Source organism: Mesocricetus auratus, unplaced genomic scaffold (assembly GCF_017639785.1).
Source record: "Mesocricetus auratus isolate SY011 unplaced genomic scaffold, BCM_Maur_2.0 Super-Scaffold_4256, whole genome shotgun sequence".
NCBI lineage: Eukaryota > Metazoa > Chordata > Mammalia > Rodentia > Cricetidae > Mesocricetus > Mesocricetus auratus.
The window spans coordinates 126,318,991-126,339,959 of record NW_024429182.1 but is presented as its reverse complement, the minus strand read 5'-3'; the positions used below and the strand labels follow the sequence as shown (position 1 = coordinate 126,339,959).

Here is a 20,969-nt window from a genome sequence, read left to right as displayed (position 1 = left end):
TTCACCTCTGAAGAGGACCAGATGTCCCCAGGGACCATTCATTCTCTATGGCACAGCAGCCTTGGGTATCAAGTGAGTTGTATCCAGTCAGACTAGAGTCATATTCTGGATCATAAAACGCTACCACCTTCTGAAACAGATGCTGCATTTTATGATGGAAGGGGAGATGCCAGAGCCCACAGGTGGCGGCTGACACGTGCGCTGTTGAGAATCACTAGAGTTCTTTAGGGGAGGGCATGTTTATTCAACCCTAGGCAGAAGAAATGACTTCGTTTCAACTTTACAAGGAAGCATATCATGAAAGGAAGATGGATGGCCAAGATATCTCATCATTGTAAGCATATTGCTTTCATTTAAAGGAATGCACATGCTAATCAAGAAGGAAGCATGATAGCTGGGTGGTGAGGGCTCACACCTTTAAACCCAGCACTCAGGAGGCAGAGGCAGGCGAATCTCTGAGTTCGAGACCAGCCTGGTCTACAGAGCAAGTTCCTGGACAGTCAGGGCAGTTACATAGAGGAAACCCTGTCTTGAAAAACAAAACAAACAAAACAACAATGAAATAGAAGGAAGCATGACATGGCTGGAACCAAGCACCAGCTGGTTCATCTTGCTGGCATTGCCGGTTCATTGAGAGGCACAACTCTCAGTGGTGTTCTTAAGTAGTATTTTAAGGAAAGAGAGAACCATTGAGCACATGGCTGCTGCACTGGCAAGTTCCCCAACTTGGGACTTAAGCCACATGAGGAAGGAGTTTTCTTATTTTGAAAAGTCTGAATCTCATCCTATCAAAGGACTTGTAGTCAGTATGTGAAGAGGCTCAGAAATGACAATGAACTAGCCTGCTGCCTTTGAAATGTAGGGCTGGCCAGTTGATCTGGAAGTAGCTACTAAAAGACACCACCACATAGTGTGTGGCTACTTCCTAGTCCTGTGCAGTGGGGGCCCCTTCAGGAGCTCAGTATTATACTCCTTTTAGCCCTCTCTCAGCCCATTGTATGTACGTGTTGCACAAGGTGGGATTTTTCTATCATATTATTTAATTACCTCATCTTCCCTGTGGGAAGAGAACGTTTAGGATCTGTAATATCTGTTCAGTGAGGAGCTCATTGGATAAAACACTCTCCATACAAGTCTAAGGATCAGAGTTTGATTTCTGGAGCCTCCAGAAGGTGGAAGGAAGGAAGTGACTCCACAAAAGGTATCTTTGGAACTCCATATGCACACAGTGGCGCCATCATGCCCACACGTACATATCCTATGTACACAATAATAACAACAAATAACTGTTTTTGAGCGGAAGAGTATCTGCTCTCCTAACAAATTTCCAGTATGTAATATAGTATTATTACTGATTATTTGGGGTTTGGATATGCTGGGGATGACATCCCTGGGACCTTGCCCGTGCCTGGTAAGTGCGCCACCACTCAACTGTCTCCCCAAACAGATACATCATTACTAGCTACAGTTACCAAGGTGGGCTCCAGGTCTCCCAAACATAATGATAGCGGAAGCTTCCTGCCGGTCAACCACACCTCCTCCTGTCCCCTTCCCTCCAGCCTCTGGTAGCCACCACTGTCCTGTCTGTTTCTCTACAGCTTTCTGGGTCTTTCAGAGTTGCTCTTGCTGAGATATTCACTCTACACTTAGTTTCCCAAGTGCCAAACTGTTAAAAAAAAAGAGGGATTGGAAGTCCCCATGAGCCCTAACACCCCTGCTTCTCTGCACTCAGTGATCTCACCAGACCCTTCACATTAGGAGCAAAAGCAGACAATCGTTAATATGAGCATTTGTAAACATGAGGATGGTTTCGAGTCATTTGCTGTCACAGCCATGTTTTCCTTCCATGCCCGAGTCTCTGTACAAAGAGACTTCCCGGCTCTCTCCACCCCAGTGAGTCTTTTCCAGATGTTCTAAAACAATATCAAGTGACCCAGTTTGCCCTTGAGAGGTTTACAGAGGTGCACTTATGGAAAGGCTGGCTCAGTGAGGCAGACACATTCCCTCAGCAGCTTAGTCCCAGATAAGCTCCCCAAACGCAGTATCGGATCTGACTTTCCCTCCGGCACATCGGTGAGGTTTTCAGAAAACGAGATGCTAAACGCTCCTGAAGTGAAGAAGAAACTTAAGCAGCTTAACAATGCATGTGGAAATATTATCACCAGCTATCGGCGTAATAGTATCCAGTCATTCCCCACCTACAGACACAGAACTCAGGCTTAAGCAGATGAAGACAACCCCGAGGAAGTGTGTGGTCTTAAGTGTTTAAGTATCAGCAAGTCAAAAGGGAAAGATTTCGTTAGTGTAAAACCTCAACATATGTCATTGGCCTTTTGTGTCGAATATTAGGAAGACAAACGACAGTAGCAAAACTCAATATGCCCAAGAGGAATTCCAAGGGTTTCACACACAATCATGGAGAAATAATACCACTGAAATTTGTGGGTGGAGGTTGTTTTGTTCTTCGCATGTGGGCAGCAAATACCAGAGCAATCCCTAGGATCAGTACTTAGTGCTTGTAACGGAGATGGGCCTTTTTTTTTTTTTTAAGAGAAACACAATGAACTCTTATATCCAGTCATTGCAAAAGAGTCACCAATTCCCCAAGCACAGGTTAGAATCTGCCTAGGAAGTGGTCTATTTCTTCCTCAGTATCTCCTCTATGTGCAGAGGACATTGAATGGAATAGGTACAATCTATCCTTAAAGTAAGCAACACAGCCAAGCCTGAATATGACAAGTACTTTCTGTCCTACAGCATGTCAGTAATCCAAACACCATTGAGGTGGGATGAACAACCTTCTTGGAATTCCCAGCAGTCTCCCTGTTGGGGTCCTTTACACACAAAAGAGAACACGAGCTCCACACCCCAATCACCTGATATCAGCCTCCATTTTGGAATCGTTTACAGGGAACATTGCCACACATCTTATGCTGAGTTCCTTGACATATGGCCCTTTATCTCTTAGAAGACTGGAGAAACTTGCCCAGCACTAACATGTCTGCCTAGCTCAGACTCTACAAAAGAAGTGGAATTCTAACTTTACATGAAATGGATGTTGCTTGAGAGGAAAGGCCACACTCTGGACTGGGAATTCAGCTGACTTTGCTGGTGTGCATTTGGATTTCTGTCCCTGATGTGCTCAGAGTTAGAAACATGAGTCAAATTACCCTTATCTCAACATCCTTAACTATCATTGGTATTATTGGTCATAAAATTAGCCACTTCCTCTCATTTCAGATCCACTGACAGTTTTGGGTTGAGTTGAGTGGGTTGGACAGGGGGAAATAGGTGATTTCCTCCTGTCTCTGGTAGAGTTAATCTCTCATCTAGATACTGCTTAAGCACCTCTTTCAACAGAGGCTCCCAGGTTAGCAGCATAACCGTGAGAACTAAATTCTTCTTTAGACTTCTCCAGTTCAAAGTCCAAATGATAGATGATTTCCGCATCCCGGAGCAAACACTTAAGCACTTATATTTCTTGCAACAATTTATTCCAGTTTGGACAAGACAGTCCATTTCTCACTGAGACACAGAACCGGCAGGTTATGCATTTGCAAACAAAAATGTCTGACTTCTATTCAATTATTGTGTGTTGGGGGAGGCAGAACCTAAAAAGAATGTTACAGTGAAAGTATTATTTTATAGCCTGCATTATGCTGTATTTGGGGGTTACCTCTGGTTTGTACAGATCACTGTTCTTATAGGTTCTATTTAGGAAGAGAATTGGCTTGCTGAACTCTGAATTGACACAGCTTCTGCGCAGTGTTCTTTGAATATTCTTGGTGGACACTGGTCATCCCAAGAAGGTTCACATCTACTTTATTTGCATTTATAATGTCCCTCCCACCAAATAGCTAACTGAGCTATATTGAAGCCTACAACATATTCCCAACCTCTATTCTGACTTGTTTCTTTTTGGCTGGAGTAAAACGCTTGTTTCAGCCAATATACTTTCTTCAAGAGGGGGCAGTGAAATGGCTCAGTGTATAAAAATGCTTCCTAGGAAGCCTGAAAACTTGAGTTCCACCCACAAAATCCCACAGTAGAAGGAGAGAATGGACTCCAGGAAGTGTGTGTGTGTGTGTGTGTGTGTGTGTGTGTGTGTGTGTAGATTAAAACTAGGGTCTCACACTCTCTAGGTAAGTGCTGTGACGTGGATCTACCATTATAGCCCCTTGTCTGCTTTAACTATGGAAATATTTGCCAACATCTTCAGTCCTCATCAGAAACTTCTTATGGTAGATGGGAGCTAACACAGAGACCTACAACTGGACAATATGCACAGAGTGAGAGACTTTGGAGTACAGAGGCCTAAGTGGTTTGTCTCCATCAAACTCTTCCCCTCAGGGCTCAAGGAACTATGCGGAAGAGGAGGCAGAAAGACTAAGAGCCAGAGGGGATGGATGACTCCAAGGAAACAGTGTCTTCCAGACACGCAGCGCTGACGCACATATGAACTCACAGAAAGTGTGGCAGCATGCGTGGGGCCTATGTAGGTTCAAGGCAGACATGGTCCCAGAGCTGAGAATGGGGAGTAGGCAATAGCTCCCAACCCTAGTCAAGAAACTGTCTCCAGTTCATAAACTTTTACAAAGGAAAAAGTAGGGATTTTTCCCAATGGAATATCTCTGAGTATATATAAACCACACATAGGGGTAGTTCCCATACCCAACATTAGACGACCAACATCAAACAAAGTCAGTGGTCATTTTTGTAGATTTTTTATCTCACATTGCTCTTTTGGGGCATTTGTTTTTATCTTGCTGGTCTTTTGCTTGTATAGTATGGTTTCTAATTTTGTATTCTTATGGGTTTTGGTGTGTATGCATGTGTATGTGTGTGTGTGTGTATGTTGTTTGTACTTTTCTTTTTCTTTTTATTCTGGTTTATTTTATTTGCCACTCTGTATTCTAAAGCATGAGAGAGAAAGAAGGCTTGAAGTTAGATGGATGGGAAGACAGGAGGACCTAGGAAGAGGTGGGGAGGGGAGTAATGATCAGAATATATGTATGAAAAATATTTTCAATTAACAGGAAACAAGGAGTTCTTATTATTTATGCCATGGACAGCAAGAGAGCCACCCTACTTCTTCTAACTGGCAGGGAAAGCTACAATGTCTACCTTTTCTGCTCAAGCGAGAGACATTCTGTGTCTTTGCCAAGTATATTTGATCCACAGAGGCTCAAGGGGACTGTAACACCTTTGAACATGATGGTAAGTTTAATAGTTTATGATAAATCTCCCAACTGGCAGGTCCTTGGGGAATTGCGGTCTCTCTCCCAGGCATGTTTCTCAGGGTGTCAATAATGAGAAGTGATCCATGCTTGTTTCTCATGTGTGTGGCTTGTATTGAGGAGATTAGCGTTCAGAATTCTCCCTGATGTGGAGTCTACCAGGAGGGCTAATGCTACTGCAAGTCTAGGGAGGGGCTACTGGCTATCAATTTCCTCCCATGTTATGACTTGAAAGCTCATCTCAGTACAGCTATGAGAACAGCTGTGGCTCACCATAGCCACTAACTTGGAAAGAAGTTAAAGACGTATGTATCTGAAACAAGTCCCTCTCCAGGTCTAATACCACAGCGTCTCCTCCTGGTCCTCTAAGTATTACCTTGTCCTGGTGACCAGGGCTGGTAATTTATGGCTCCCATTAAGAGGGTTGGCTGGATGTGCAGACCTGTCAATAATTATTTTTGCTGGAGCTCGAAGAGCAGATGAAGTCTCTGTCGAATGCCTTGTTTGAACGGAAGACAGAACTGCCTGACCTGGGTTTTATGACAGATGTCAAATCCATTGACATGTGTTGTGAAGCAGATCACCTTATTGGCAAAGAAATGAAAGCCCACCAAGAAGAGTAATGGGAAGCTTCCCTCAAGGGCTTCCCTGTGTCTGTAGAGGTTTTTGGAAGTGACCCTGAAGAAGGGCAATGAGCAGATGCAAGTGGACACCCTGGAGACAGTCCCCTATCCTGGCACTGGGATAGTAATGTCACCATGCCCCAGAGGGCTGGTGGGATGTGCAGAGGAGTGAGCATGGTGCCTTGAAGATGAGCACCATAGGGACCAGGGGGAAGCAAGTTTTGCTCCCCTTACAGAAGACACAGATGTATTGCATCCTGGGGGTCCCTGGGATCTGCTCAGGAATTGTTTACTCCTGTCTTCCTTTTGGAATTCAGCTTCATAAGTATTTCCTGGGACTCGATCATGCATCAGGCACATGCCAGGCACTGGGGATGGGCACTGAGTATAAATGCTCCTGCTCCAGGCTCCAGGCTACTTCTTGGGCCTGCTAATTCTGTGTCACTGGAGAGAACTTGAGGTGTTGGGGTCACTTTTCTGTACCTCATTTTTCTTAACTAGGAAAACAGGCTCAGGACTCCTGCTTACACGGTTGCAAGGGTTGAACATGGTGCCATCTTTGTGCTTCATGAATAATAGGCACGAGAAGGGAGAGAAAGGAAGCCATCTGTTCTCGGTGTGTCACCCACACTTTCCATGGCTTCTTGCGCTGCCTGCCACCCACAATAGTGGGAAGTAAGCCATCATGAGCTGTGTAAAGGTGTAAGGTCAATGATGACTCACATATATGACAATGGCTATCTGCATGACTTTATGATAGAGTGGAAACATTCTTCTGGTTGAGCTGTATTGCAGTCACAGTAAAATCAGAGTGTAAGCATCACTTTGCCTATGTGGGGATCCTGGTCTGAACCAGTCCACTGTATTGTGGTCCTATAAAAGTGTAGCATAAACAGTTATGCACAACACACAGTACTTAATAAGCTACTGTGTTACTGATATGTGTGTGAGTGTGTGTGTGCGTGTGTGTGTGTGTGTGTGTGTGTGTGTGTGAGAGAGAGAGAGAGAGAGAGAGAGAGAGAGAGAGAGAGAGAGAGAGAGAGAGAGAGAGAGAGAGAGAGAGAGAGAGAGAGAGAGAGAGAATCTATGATTCCGGTGCATTGATTAAATTATTTTTTTTAGTTCTCTCAAAGTTTCCCCTTCCTTCCCTTCCCCCAGTCTCTCCCCTCCACCTCCCCTCTTCTCCAGACTCATGTCCCCACACTCACTTCATCTCAGAAAAGAGCCGGTTTCCCAGAGACATCAACCAGACACAGCATAACAAGGTACAGGAAGACCAAGCACATACCATCACATCAAAGCTGATGGAGGCAACTCAGTAGGAGGAAAAGGGTCCTACAAGTAAGCAAAAGAGTCAGAGACAGTCACAGGTCCCTCTGCTGGGAATCCTATAAGAACAGCAAGCTATCCAGCCCTAACATATATGCATCGTCAGACCCCTACAGGCTCCTTGATCTCTCCGAGCCCCCATGAGATGGAGTCAGTTGATTCCGTGGGCCATGTTCTCATGGTGTCCTTGACCCCTCTGGTTCCTGCAGTCCTTCCTCCCCAGCTCAGACTCCATGTCCTCCATTTCGTCCCCAGCTCAGACTCCATGTCCTTCTCTTTGCCAGGTCACTCTCATAGGTTCCGTGGAGTTTCCATTGCACTAGGTTTCCACCTCGCCCCCCAAATGCCCCTCAATTCCAGTCATTTCCCCCAGTATTTTCTCCCCCTATCACCTGATCCCTCCTGTTCTGAACACAACCCATACCACATCCACCCATGAAATCTATTCTATTTCCCCTTCCTAGGGAGATCCTTGTGTCCCCCCCCCCCCCCTTAAACCCTCCTTGTTACTTAGCCTCTCTGGGTCTGTGGGCAGTAGCATGATTATCTTTTACTTTACAGCTAATACCCACTTAATCAACTTGACACAAACTAAAACCATCTGGGAAAGAGGAATCTCAATTGAGAAAATGTCTCCATCAGCTTGGCCTGTAAACAAGCCTGTGGGGAAATTTTTTGATTAATGATTTATACAGGAATGACCAGCCTGCTGTGGTAAGTGTTAGCCTGGGTAGCTGGGCCTGGGAGGCATAAGGAGGGTAGCTGATCATGAACTTGGGGAGTGAGTCAGTAAGTTCCTCCACGGCCTCTGTTTCAGTTCTTGCCATTAGTACCTGCCCTGACTTCTCTTCATGATGGACTGCAGGCCAAAGTTCATTAACCTTTTCTTCTCCAAGTAGCTTTTTGCTGTGATGTTAATCACACCAGTAGAAAACAAACTAGGAACACCCAGGTTGGCCTCAAACTTGCTCTCTCTGCCTTTTGAATGAGGAGACTGTAAATGTGTACCACCAAATGTGATTTATAGTATGTGTTTTATTATTTTCCAGTATATTCTTTTTGTTCTTAATTAATTTTTCATCAAAATTTATTTTTTCATATAGTATATTCTGATCACAGTTTCCTCTCCCTCATCTCCTCTCAGATTCCCTTCTATTTTGTAAAAGGAAAAATAATTGACCATAAATGACACTGTCACTGATGCTGACACCCTTCAGCATCTCATATGTCTCAGTCTTTGGTGCATTTCATATTCCGTAACACATCTTAATTGACCTGTACCAGGTTGGTTTGTGTGAGTGTACAGCATCCTGTTTACTCAGCCGCAAATCCATATAGCAGTACAGTTCCACATTGTACGTCCAATTCTTATGAGCCTATTGAAGTAAAGCGGGCAGAGGTGGGGATGGTGGAGAAAAGAACTGCCATGTGCAGAAAGAGGCCACCCACAAGCTAAGTGGGTAGAGACATGGTAAATGAAGAAGCAATGGTCACTCAACTGCCTGTCTTTTGTCTTAAAGACACTGAAATTCAGGTCACTTATATGATCCTTAACCAAAATTATCTTCTATTCCATTGTAACCTGTCTCCATCCCTCTGTGTGAAGGATAAACAAGTGGATGATGACAAATAAACCTTTTTGTGGGAACGTGTCATCAGCATCAGTTTGTACTTGGTGGGACAAGACATGCTGGTACTCAGTGGTCTCCTCAACCGGGCACTTGGGTACCACACGGACCATATGTTACAGTTTGTGCTGGCCTCTCTGTGCTGTGAAGTTGTTTGGCCCAAGGCATGTGTCCAGTAGTTGTTTCCAGATTTATTCCAGTTGCTACCCTGTATTCTATGCTGGTATTATCTTTTTGAAGAGATTACTTAAACCACTAGAAGGGCATGTGGGATAAATTAAGATGAAATGTAAGAAAGTCAACATACTTGGATTTTTATTGTCTTAAAATGTCCCTTTTTGTGAGATGATCACAAAAGAGAATAGAGCATGTTATTCTTTCTGGGTGGGCCAGATACATTGAATTCTCTCTCTTTTGTGTGTGTACCTTTGAATGAGAAGAAAATTGTGGTGAAACTGAGGCAACACAACTAAAAACATTCATTTAAAAAATCAAATGTGTGTGTGTTCATGTGTGTCTTTATGCAGGCATATGCATACGTGTGTGTGTGTGTGTGTGTGTGTGTGTGTGTGTGTGTGTGTTGTCAGAGAACAACCTTTAGCGTCACTCCTCTCCTTTTGTGACTTGAAACCACCTAAGCCCACTTAGCTGGCTCATGATCTTTGAGAGATTTTCCTGTCTCTGCCTCCCATTTCTCAAAAGGAATATTGGGATTACAGACCTGAGTTGACACACCCTTTTCTCTAAATGTGTTTTGGGTACTTGAACTTGGGACTTCACACTTAACTCACAAGTGCTTTTCCACTGAGCCATCTCCCCAGTTTCCCGAGAGTTTTTATACTTCATAAGGGTCTACAAAACTATGGCGGGTAAAACAGAACAACTAGTGGTATGGGAGCCTAGAGTAGAGGAGGGAATATGGACAACTTTAAAGCCACCTGAAAAGCCCATAGGGAAACCTACCACTCTAGAAGTTTCCTTTGCTTGTAAACAGAAACAACAAAAGCAATTTTTAGATGCTAACAGTAAAACCCTCTGTAAATGGGAGAGCTGCATGGCCTGTTGCTTTGGGTCTTCTTTGAAGGTGGATTTCTGAATGGAAATCTGTATAGAGCAGATCCTGACTGTTTGATTTCAGTCCCTTAGAACTATCAGGCTTCGGTGCCCCATGCCTCATGAAGAGGAATAGTGGGGTAGAAGTAAGCCGATTCTATAGGTTTTATTCTTCAACCTAGTTGTCAGATGCTTTCTGACAAAGTGCCTTGTGCAAAGTGCAAAGTGCCTTGACACTGGGAAAGTCCTGGGAAGAGAAGGAAGTGTGGAATCAACGGAAGGACCTCACTGACTTCCGCAGGGTCCTAGTTTGACCTGTCCATCCTACAGAAGGAGGAGGCTCCCTGGAGACATTCGTCTCCCAGGCTGGATGGAAGAATGGAAAAAGGAAAGGTTTTCAGCTTGCATGTGGAAAACGAAGGTTCTCGTCACTGGGCATGCAGAGGGGCACGTGGCTTTGCATTCCCATGTGTATTGCGCAAATTCCTTTTTTTTCTCTCTCTCATTCCGACTTCACTGTGTCCCCTGTTCTTTCATTTCCCCCATGAATCTGCACTAAATTCATTACCTGCTCTTAAGGGAGGGAGGTTCTCCAGGGTTTAATTGAGATGTAAGACACTACAAACAAAAAGGCGGGGGAGGGGCAGGAGCTCTCTGTTGCATTGTGGGACTACACCATCTCTCAAGTGTTTTCTTCATTCTTTTGGAGAAAATATGCCCTTCTCCTCCAGGAAGCTGTAGTCTCAGAAACCTTTATTAACTTGATCTTTGGGAACGCTGTTTTAATTTTTTCCACAATCATCATACAAATTGATCATGATAATCTCTGGGAGGAAAATAAGTGAACCAATGGCCTCATTAACCCAGGCACTAGGGGGAATGGTGTTTGTCAGAGTTGGTGCCCTTACCTCATGGTGGCCCAGACCTCTGTGTATGACTTGATCCAGTCCCCTGTGGGATCTGGGCATTGTTTTCTGCTCAGCCTCTTTAAATTGCCTCCTATTTTTTTTTTTTTTGCTCCCTTACAGAATAATAGTTTGAACGGTCCCCACCTGAGCAGCAGAGCTCTGCTCTATTCTCCGCAGGATTTCTGAAGCTCCCACCACAGAACCGTGCCTCTGACATATGGCTCTTTTCCATCCTTTTCTTGATGATGTCAGGGCCTCAGACTGCTAAGCTTTGGGCAATACCTGGGATCAGCAGGCATTTGAATGTATGGCTCAAGTGTATAATTCTACGTGCTGTTTTGCTGAACTGGAGGGGCCCCCTTTGGAGCCCACATTTTAATTTTAATTTAACACGAGGAATGGCAGAGATAAATAGATTTATCCAAAATACATTTGGTAACAGATTTTTTGAGTCAGTTATTAATTGTAAGTGGTTCCTCTTTTTTTATTTTTATAAACTGTGAAATTCAAGAGAAAGCAGAATCCCATCCGAACCCTTTTATTGATGGCCTGCTATGTGCCAAGAAAGGTGTTAAATGTTTTCAAATGCTGCCTCATTCATCCTGATCTTACAGACAAGCAAAGGAGGTAGGTAGAGGTGAAGTTTCTTATCTAGCTAGGAAGCAGCAGAGTCATTCACACATCTGCCTCGGCTAAGAACTCTTTGAAAACTAACTTCTTGGGAGCTATGTGTAGTTTCTCAGTGGCCCTTTGTTCTGCTAGCCAGGAACAGGGAAGTTCCTATTCTTTTTAGGGATGCCACAGATTTCTAGACAGGAACTGAACTCCATGGTGTCTATTACCATACCTGGTACACGTGAGTGTGTGTTTAGCCTCGTGACTGGGTAAGAAATCTCTCTCCTTTTGTTTTGGAAAAACTCTCTTTCTCCTAGGTGAGGCATGGGTGAATAGTGTACACTTGAAAGAGGAATAAACAAGTAATGATGTCTGTCTCTGGAGATGCATCAGGAACCCATACATTGCTGTTCTGGTGTGGATATGGTTTGAGTGTCCCTGAAAGAGTCTCACCTTAACACAGTTCCCATGGTGAATGAATTAGGCTATGATGCTCAGTGGTGGGTCCTTGGGAAAGCAATTAGGATCAGATAAAGTGATCAAGGTAAAAATCCCTTGGTTCAGTCCCTGCATCATTATAAGAAAAGGGAGACAAAGACTGCTACTTCCCCTGGCACACTCCATGCCTCTCATTATGTGATGCTCACTGCTGCTTTGGGTCTCTGTCTGCAGGAAGGCTATCACTAGATAAGGCCCCTAGACTTTGTATAGGCAGACCTGTAAAATAAATTAAACTTGCTTTCTTTATAAAGCAGCCTTCTTCAAGTACTTCATCACTGTAAAAGATGGACTCATTCAAACTCTCTTTGGAAATCTCTCAGCTATTGCAATGGAAGGGGTTACACATTTTAAAGTTACACATTCCTAACTCTTGAGAAACTTCATATGAATTTGGACTAACACCTACCATTTTTAACGCATTGAACTTGAATCCAGTGCAACATACTGCCTATCAATGCGTGGTAGGACCCCAGTGCATGCTGGGAAGTGTGGGGGAAAAAGGACGCAGAAACAGAAGCTTGTGAAATCTGACAACCACCAGCAGGGTAAGCAGAGTGACTCGGGGAGATTTAGGTGAGCAGGAGTCACTGAAAACAAGGCTAAAAGTTTTGCCGAGGAGTTGTTCACATTGGAAACTTACAGAAACACACTGTTTGGAAAGGCTTATCTGATTTGACTAGAGAGAATGATTTCCTGGGAAAGAGCAACAAACATGGTGTGACTGATTCCTGAAGACGATGTTCCATGGAGAAGGAAGCTTTAAGACCAAATAAAACGTGAGAAAGCAGTAGAGGCTGGCACACAGCTCTTCCCTGCAGGTCTTTTCGGGGCCTTTAATATGCCACTCAGTGGCAAGGATTCCCAAGGACTTTGATCCCATGATAAAAGTTGAGTCTTTAGGGTGGAGGTAGCTGGGAGCAGGTGCCAGAAAATTGAGGGAGTTCTGTTTCTGATGGGTAACTATAAGCCCCGGAGGAAGAATACCAACGTTGAGAGATGAAACCCAAGGCAGCCTATAACTAGGCATTTCCAGTCCTTAACGCAAAGAAGGACAAGAGCCATAGTTCAGGCAATAAAAGAAGAAAACGGGGTGCAGAGGGAAATTCATGAGCTACAGTGGATACCCCACAACTGTAAGGAAGCTACAGAGAGGCAAAAGTTTAAAGGGGATCCACCCTTGGTTTCTAGATGAGAAATGTTGGGCACCAGAGATTTAATTCAACATGAGGGCATGTTATAATTTAGCTACCTGTTTTTTCATACATGCGTATTTATTGTACGCTGAGCATGTCCTCTGTTACTCTGTTCCCCCACCCTCTTTGTTTCTTCTGTAAAACATATTATCAGAGCTGGTTGACAAGATGCCAACAACTGAAGATGCTTATTAAGTCAGGCACCCATGATCTGAATTTTATTTTACTCTGATGTGTCTGTCAACCGGGTCCTCATTCTCTTGCCATACCGTAGGTATCACCCCAGTTCTTATCATATGCTGCTTGACCACAAACATAAAAAACTGCAGCTGTGCTTAAATGAAAGCAAAAGACACAATAGTTGTTGGCTGCATACACTGAGGAAATGTGCCTAGCACAGCCACCAATAGTAGCAACCCCCGAAAGGAACAGCTAAAGGAGAGAGAGAGAGAGAGAGAGAGAGAGAGAGAGAGAGAGAGAGAGAGAGAGAGAGAGAGAGAGAAGAAAAAATAACAACTTCTACTAAATTTGCTTGTTATACTTTTTAATTCTTTTCTGTTAAAAACACCTATCTATCTATCTATCTATCTATCTATCTATCTATCTATAATCTATCATTTTGTGTGTATGTGTCTGTATATGTATGCCTCCTAAAGGGAGCATGTGAAGGTCAGAAGCCAACCTGCGGGAGTCCGTTCTCTTCTTCCAGAGACCAAACTCAGGTCATCAGGCTTGGCACAAACATCTTTACCTACTGAGCCATCTTTCCCACCTTCTTTTGGGGTTTTGATACAAAATTTCTCTGTATAACTCAAGGTAGCCTGGAACTTACTACATAGCCCTAGTTCTCCTCCAACTCCTTCTCCTCTGCTGAGGTTTACAGCCTCCATGCCTGCCTCAATTTGCTTATCTTAAGATCCCTGGAGACCTTACATGTGGCCAGAGTAGCTCCAGTCGGATGCTGGCCTTTCTTTTGCTGTGTGACCCAAGTCAAGAAACAGAACTTTTGACAGCTCCACTTTCACACTTCGAAAATAACTTGAGAAGATTCTCCATACAGTATTAGTATCTTTATCAACAGGGTGCCATAAGGATTAGTTAGGGTTAAAACGTTACTGTATTTTGAATGTATGAAATAAATTTCTTTAGGAAATAATGTATGCATTGTAATCCATTTAATAAGTTTTACTATTGGTTTATTTGGTTTCCATTTAATGGCACATAATAATCTATCTATTTGAATTGCAAAAATCAAGCTGGTTTGAATTAAGGAGGTGTGAAAAACTCTTGGGTTGAGAAAATACGTAACACTTTCATCAATTAAAAGTAGGTAAAATGTGTTAAAAATAATGGAAAGTTCATGTTGAATTGAACTGGTTTTCTTCATGAGCTTATATTTTTATGAAGCTCTGTGAAACAAATTTGAAACAGTGCCCATTATGAAATCTGTGTTAATTGTTATTATCCACATAAAGTTCACATGATTAAGAAAAGTTTGCAATTATGCCAACCATAAATGCACAGTACCTGCCTTTCATTTCTTCCCAGATTTATTTTTGGTACTGAAGAACTATCTCCACCTTGGCAAACTGAGCGTGTGCTAAATTGAAAATTTCCTTTGAGGACCCTGGAGATTTCCAAAAATTGCAGGGCATTTTTCACTTATGGGACACAACTTTCTTTGTTCTCCTCGCCTTTATCACGAGTGAAGACTGTTTCTGTACTTACCCTCACTCCCATCCCAATCTTAAATATCACTGTGCTAGAAGGCACTGCAATCTTAATTAAAAGAGCAGCCTAATTATTTACTCTGGTTGGTTCACACAAACCTCCACAGTATAATCAGTGGACTCCCTGAAGGGGCTTCATGATATTTTAGAATGGAGTGGGAAAGTTTGGTGCTGACTTGAGCTCAGCGAACGTGTAATGGAGTCTGACCTACAATTCACCTTTAGGTCACCAGATCAAATAGAACTTCTCTGGGCAATGTCCGAAGGTATGCACTGATATTGACTGAGTGCTGGTGGATGGCACACGGAGAACACTTTGCAATTACCTCCCAGAGCCTCGGAGACCCTCCGTTTGTTTCTGAGGAACAGAGGGAAAGCAGAAGGCAAGCAGACAGGTCATTCCTCTTTTGACAGGCTCCAAGACAAGCCCAAGAGGCAAGTTTGAGGACAGCTCAGATGGCTGGAGGTGTTTGGTGACAATCTCTTCCTGCACCTGGCCTGAACACTAACTATAGTTGCAGGGCGTGCCTGGGGCTGAGTCATAAAGCAAGGTAGCCCTCTGGAAATGAGGCCAAGATGCTTCCAGGACAAGCACAGGGGTCAACATATCCTTGAAACCCTTTGTCCCTAGCTTCTATGGAATAATGAGGTAGAAGGATCTCCCTGATGGACACCCAAAGGGTCCTGGGGTCCCCGCTACATGTTTATTTTAGGACAACAGACCCAACAATGTTGGATTAAAGATATGAGATGAGCTGACTCTACATTAAAACATACATCAGTGCCAAAGGTCTACTCAGATTGCGTCATGGACGTGGTGGGACTGAGAAAGGAGCAAACAGCGTGGCAGAAGAGTTTGGACAATGGGGAATAATAATGGATGTAAAATAATAAAAGACATTAAATAGAGGAAGGTCTTAGAATTAGAGTAAATTTACTAAGAGGTACTGTGAGGTTTAAGAAGAGAAGGCAGCCTAACTAGATATGGAAGAGAGCTTTGAACATGCTGCATATTCTTTTGGCATGTGGAGATTTGACAGGATATTTTTACTTACATAGATGATTCCACAGGATGAAGGCGATTCATCCAGGTAACAAGGTGAGAATAAGGATTTGATCTTCCAGATTTAATTTCATCTGCAGTTGTGGCTAGGTATAAAGTCAGGACTCCAGAGTGGAAATTGACTAACTCTGTTTCCTAATCCCATAGGCCTTGGGAGTCAGGAAAGTCAACTGAGATGCAAAACAGGTGAATGGAGAAGGCAGGGATGGCACCCCGCTTTGGTGGTCTGAACAGGAGGAAGACCACACTCGGCCCTCCCTGACACAGGCAGCAAGTAGGACCTAGGCAGCTTGTGGCTCTGACTGTATAGGGCATAAAGTCAAACAGAAAGGTTTTGCTTCGCAATGTGTTAATGCTCATGTTGGCGAACTGGATCAAATGTTGACAGAATCCTCTAGAGAAGCATCTTCAGACACATCCCAACTATCTCAGCAGGGAATCAGTCCTTCCACCCATTTCCTCAAAGCTAGATAGAGCTCTTCTTCTTATTACTTGCCCTTTGCTGGAATGACAAGGCCAGTCACACTCCTGACCCTACAGAAATTACAGTCAAATGAAGTAATTCTAGGACAGATACTCTTGTGACCAAGCACCTGGAAGGTGATCAAAGGGAACAGTGGCCCTTGAGTACTTATTTGTTTATTTTTTAATATTAAGAGGACAATGTCTTGCTGGGAGAAGCCATCAGACAGGAGCTGTGCATTCTTTTTCTGACACTTCACATGTCAACTAGTCAGTACATTGTGAGCCTAATCCATCATATACTATCCTTCCCCTCACTGCAATTCACTGAAGGCTCCAGGAAGTCCTGCAAAAATTATTTGCTTAACCTAACACTTCCCAAGTAGAGGCAAGGTCAAACTCCTTTGTGCAGGTAACAGGCTGGTCACCTTGCTGAACTGACTGAGGATGCAGTGCGACCTTAAGCTGAGTCCAAAGCTCCTGCTAGTCTGAGCTCCTTAACTGAAACACACCTTTTGAACTCCTAGATTATTATTGTTTATGCCCATCTTCCCTTCTGGACACATAACTATATTGCTGTTCCTCCAAGTTTACCCAATTCCGATGTCACCACCTTCACAAAGCCCACGCCCACTACCCCAGCTCAGGCTCATGATGCTGTTTTCCAGCCTTTGAAGGCATATTTTAGCTAGGTCACTTGGTATTTATTTATTTAATTACCATCCAATGCTTATTTAGTACCCTTTGCTCCCTTTTCACCATTTATGCTTGTAATATTACTCTTTCTGCCTTTACAGTCATTGTTTTAGCTTATAAACCCTCTGAAGGGACTTTCATGTCAGAAGGGAGGGTATCTTCATGTCTTCCCTCAGTGTGGTGATGTCTCAAATGTCTGTTAAGAAACAACTCACAGCCGGTAGGCTTCATTCAGCTTCAAGTGTACAGCTTGCAGACCTTTTCAGGGCTAGTGTTAGGCTAGGCAAATCATTTCGCAGGACTTCCAGGAGCCTTTAGTGAACTCCAGCCAGAGGAACAGGTATCATTAATCCTGGTGGGGAAAGCATAGCAGCAGATTGCTGGGCAGCTGGTCGCATTGCATCCTCAGTGGGGGCTAGGCAATAAACTCTCAAAGCTTACTCTCAGTGACTCACTTCGCTCAATGAGGTTCCACGCCTTACAGGTCTGCAACCTTCTAAATAAAACAGGGCCACCAGCCAGGACCAAGTGTTCCAGCCTATGAGGGATATTTCACAGTCAACCCACAGCACAGACTTAGGAAAGAACTTAAGGCCGAGGAGGTCACTCCAACCATAAAGAGCTTTGGCTTCGAAAGAGACTGCCTTTGTCTTTAAGAGTCAGGAGCACGTCAGATGGATCTGCCCTTCTAGTCAGTACGAGTAATACCCAGAGGCAAACAAAGACTTAGTCCAAAGCAACATGACTTGCAGTTCAGTGTGACTGTCCGCTTTTGTGTGAAGAGGTGCCTGGTTCCTGCTGTGGCTGGCTGGCGTGTGCACCTGGTGTGCATAGCCAGGATGTCTCAGACATGCAGTCATAACTCAGGGGCCAGGAAGCCTCAGCTGTCCATCAGCCCAGTCTTTATGCCACGTGGTTGTCTATGGTTAGTAAAAGAGTCTAGCAAAAGAAAACACCGATTCTTCTTACATTTTATATAATAAAAAAATCAATGAAAGGAAAATGACTTTTAGGTCACTAAACATTTATTGAGTGTCTATTATTTGCTGGACAGTTAGTAGCAGTTGTATAAATAGTAAAGGAAAGAAGATCTGTGTTGTGATGGAAGAGACAGGGAACTGGGAAACAAATTAAAAGATAGTAAAAGCAGTACTTACTAAAGAGGTAAGCGCTACTGGAAAGCTAAAGGAGGGTATGGTCGAGAAAGGGTTGGGAGGGTCAGGGAAGACTCCCCTGTTAAGACAGCACTTGAGCAGGGGTGTAAAGGGAATGTGAGAGGTATGTGGGCTAAAAATCACCTCATAGGTAAAAGAAGAACATCAGGATAAAGAAAAAGAGTGGCTTGAAGCAAGCTAAAGAAACACAGTAGGGATTCTCCGCACTTGAACAAGTATTTTATCTGTAAGGGAATCAGGAAGCCATAGTGAATTCCAAGGAGAGAATTGCACTAGTGTCTGAAAAAGACTGTTCTGGGTATGTGGGGTTGAGAATGTGTTGAAGCTCCGGGGGGAGGGGGATCAGGTCATAGGAGATGCTAGTAACTTGGGTCAGTGCAGGATTTATTAGCACTACAATATTTAGTTATGGATAATGCTTTCTGGCAGGGACTTCTCACATACTCTAAGGCATTTAGCAACATCCCTGGTGTCTACCACCCAGAGGTCAAGATCTCCCTTCTAGTCTCTGAGAGACTAGAACTGCATTGTTGGTAGAGGGACGGAGGATAGATTTGAACACTTACGAAGGAGAATCAGTGAGTAGTGGTGTGACCAGTCTGATGAGGAAGATGGAAGAGGCCAGATGACAGGCTGGATTTCCAATAAGAAAATCTTTGCGTGGTGGTGGAGGAACAGCGGGCTTGTTGGGAAAGATGCCTGTGTAGTTTATACTCATGGGGGCAGATTACCAGACCCCCCCGTGGAGATTGGAGCAAGAATTGTATTTCCAGTCTGAAGTACAGGAAGGAGAGCTGCTTTAACAGACACTTGATGGTCCATGAGGGGTGACTGGGGCCATCATGGGGATCAGTGGGATCGGTAAGCAGACATCTGAGAGTAAGAAGGGAGAGAAGAAGGCTGGGTATAGAACCATAGCAAATCTAAAGAGCTAAAGCCTAAAGGAGATACCTCCAAGAAGGTCAGAAGACCCACTGAAGGAACTACCACTCGTGAGACAGCATAGTGGCAAAGATGAACAGCTCTGGAATGTGCGACACTGCGTGTTGAAACTTGAGTTTGTCACTTATACTTGCCTTGCTTTATACACAAGACTTAGCCTTCCTTCCTGCCTTCCTGCCTTCCTTCCTTCCTGCCTTCCTGCCTTCCTTCTTCTTTCCTTCTCTCTTCCTTCCTTCTTTCTTCCTTCCTTTCCATTCCTTTTGGGGGGTATATGTGTGGGCAGTATGCCATTATGGGCTGTGCACCCATATGTGTGTGCATGTGTGCAAAAGCCACAAGACAACTTCAAGCAACATCAGGTATTATCCACCTTTTGATTTTTAAATTTATTATTTATTTATTATTTATTGAGATGGGATCTGGAACTGATCTCACTGGTCATATTGTCAAGTAAGCTAGGTTAGTTGGTCAGTGAGTCCCAAGGTTCTTCTGCAAGTCTTCACTTGTCCCCTAACCCAGATCTGGAACTAAAATCATGGACACCATGCCCAACAATTTTTACCTAGGTGCTAAGGATCAAACTCCATGTCTCATCCACGTAAGGCAAGCACTTTACTGACTGGGTTGTCTTCTCAGCTCGATGTTAGCCTCTCTAAACGTTATTGTGTTATTGGAGGTAGTAAATGAATGCTGTGTTGAAAAATCTTTAGCCCACTTTAGTAGGTGTTGGGTAAAATGGTAAGTACAGGAAGAGATGTGGAGAGACACATAGCTGTGGGGGCTAATAGTGATGGAGACAGTCAGTAAGAAAGCATTCGACTTGCAGCCCTTGGCAGTGTGAGCAGAGGGAGCCACATCTCAGCTAGCAAGCTTGAATAGGATCTGCTGTAACTCTACACAGCCCAAAGTTCGCCATGCCCTCAGGTAATGTAATGAAAGGTGTTTTCCTCCTTCTCCTCCTGGACAGGTGCTCAACTGATACAATTTAGGGTCTCAAATTCCACAGCTTAATTGTTTGCTCTACACACAAGTTAACCCAGCTCAGAACACCTGTGGACTAAGTTCTTCTGATGCCCCAAAGCCTGTCTTTTATTAAGCTCTTTGCAAGCAGTCAAAATAAGACCAAATGTCCATATGCCCCCACATACCCACATGGGCAAGTAATAAGCCCTCATGGAGACTGCACAGTTGGTACGTAAAATAGCCATCGGATCCTTGGGCTTTGGGAAATATGGTTATGTAATTAATGTAACCAGAGTTAGATATGAAATAAAATGAAATATTTTATATGTATAGAAACTTGCCTACACACACATAAAATTCCCCATTAGTTGTACTTGAGGTTTATCCATGTTGAATCGATAAAAAATGATTTAGAACGGATGGCTTCCAACAGCTGGTTACGCTTTCAGTCTTCCATAAAGAAGTTAAAATTAATTTTAATATGTTGATGGTGCTTATTGATGATAATATTCACAATAAATATCCATCGGAAAAATTCTCTGGCATATCTATGTGACAGAAAGGTCAGGAGTGTTAATGACGATCACCATACAAAATGCAATTCAGTCAATTACTTTAATTAAATCTAAAACTACTTTATGTCTCCTCATTTATATAGTAAACTGATAGAGGGAGGAGAAAGGGCAGCATCTTTATCTGGCTTCATTTAGAGTTGGACGGGGGGGGGGGTTCTGATGGTGCTTTAAGATTTGTAGCTCTTGTGTTCGTTTTGGAATATTTAAAGTAATTATGGGTCTTACAAGTAATGCTCTTGCTATAATAAGAGGAAGAAAAGGTGGCGATTTCCTCCT

The 20,969-nt window shown here is 43.6% G+C and overlaps 1 long non-coding RNA gene across 1 annotated transcript in view; it reads left to right on the top strand.

The window, feature by feature from the left end:
- The window catches only part of LOC110343487, an 82,667-nt gene that overhangs the window by 60,001 nt on the left and 1,697 nt on the right, over positions 1 to 20,969 (top strand). Inside the window, exon 4 of the long non-coding RNA XR_002385786.2 lies at positions 19,982 to 20,079. This is a non-coding gene — a long non-coding RNA (uncharacterized LOC110343487). The remainder of the gene's footprint in view (positions 1 to 19,981; positions 20,080 to 20,969) is intronic.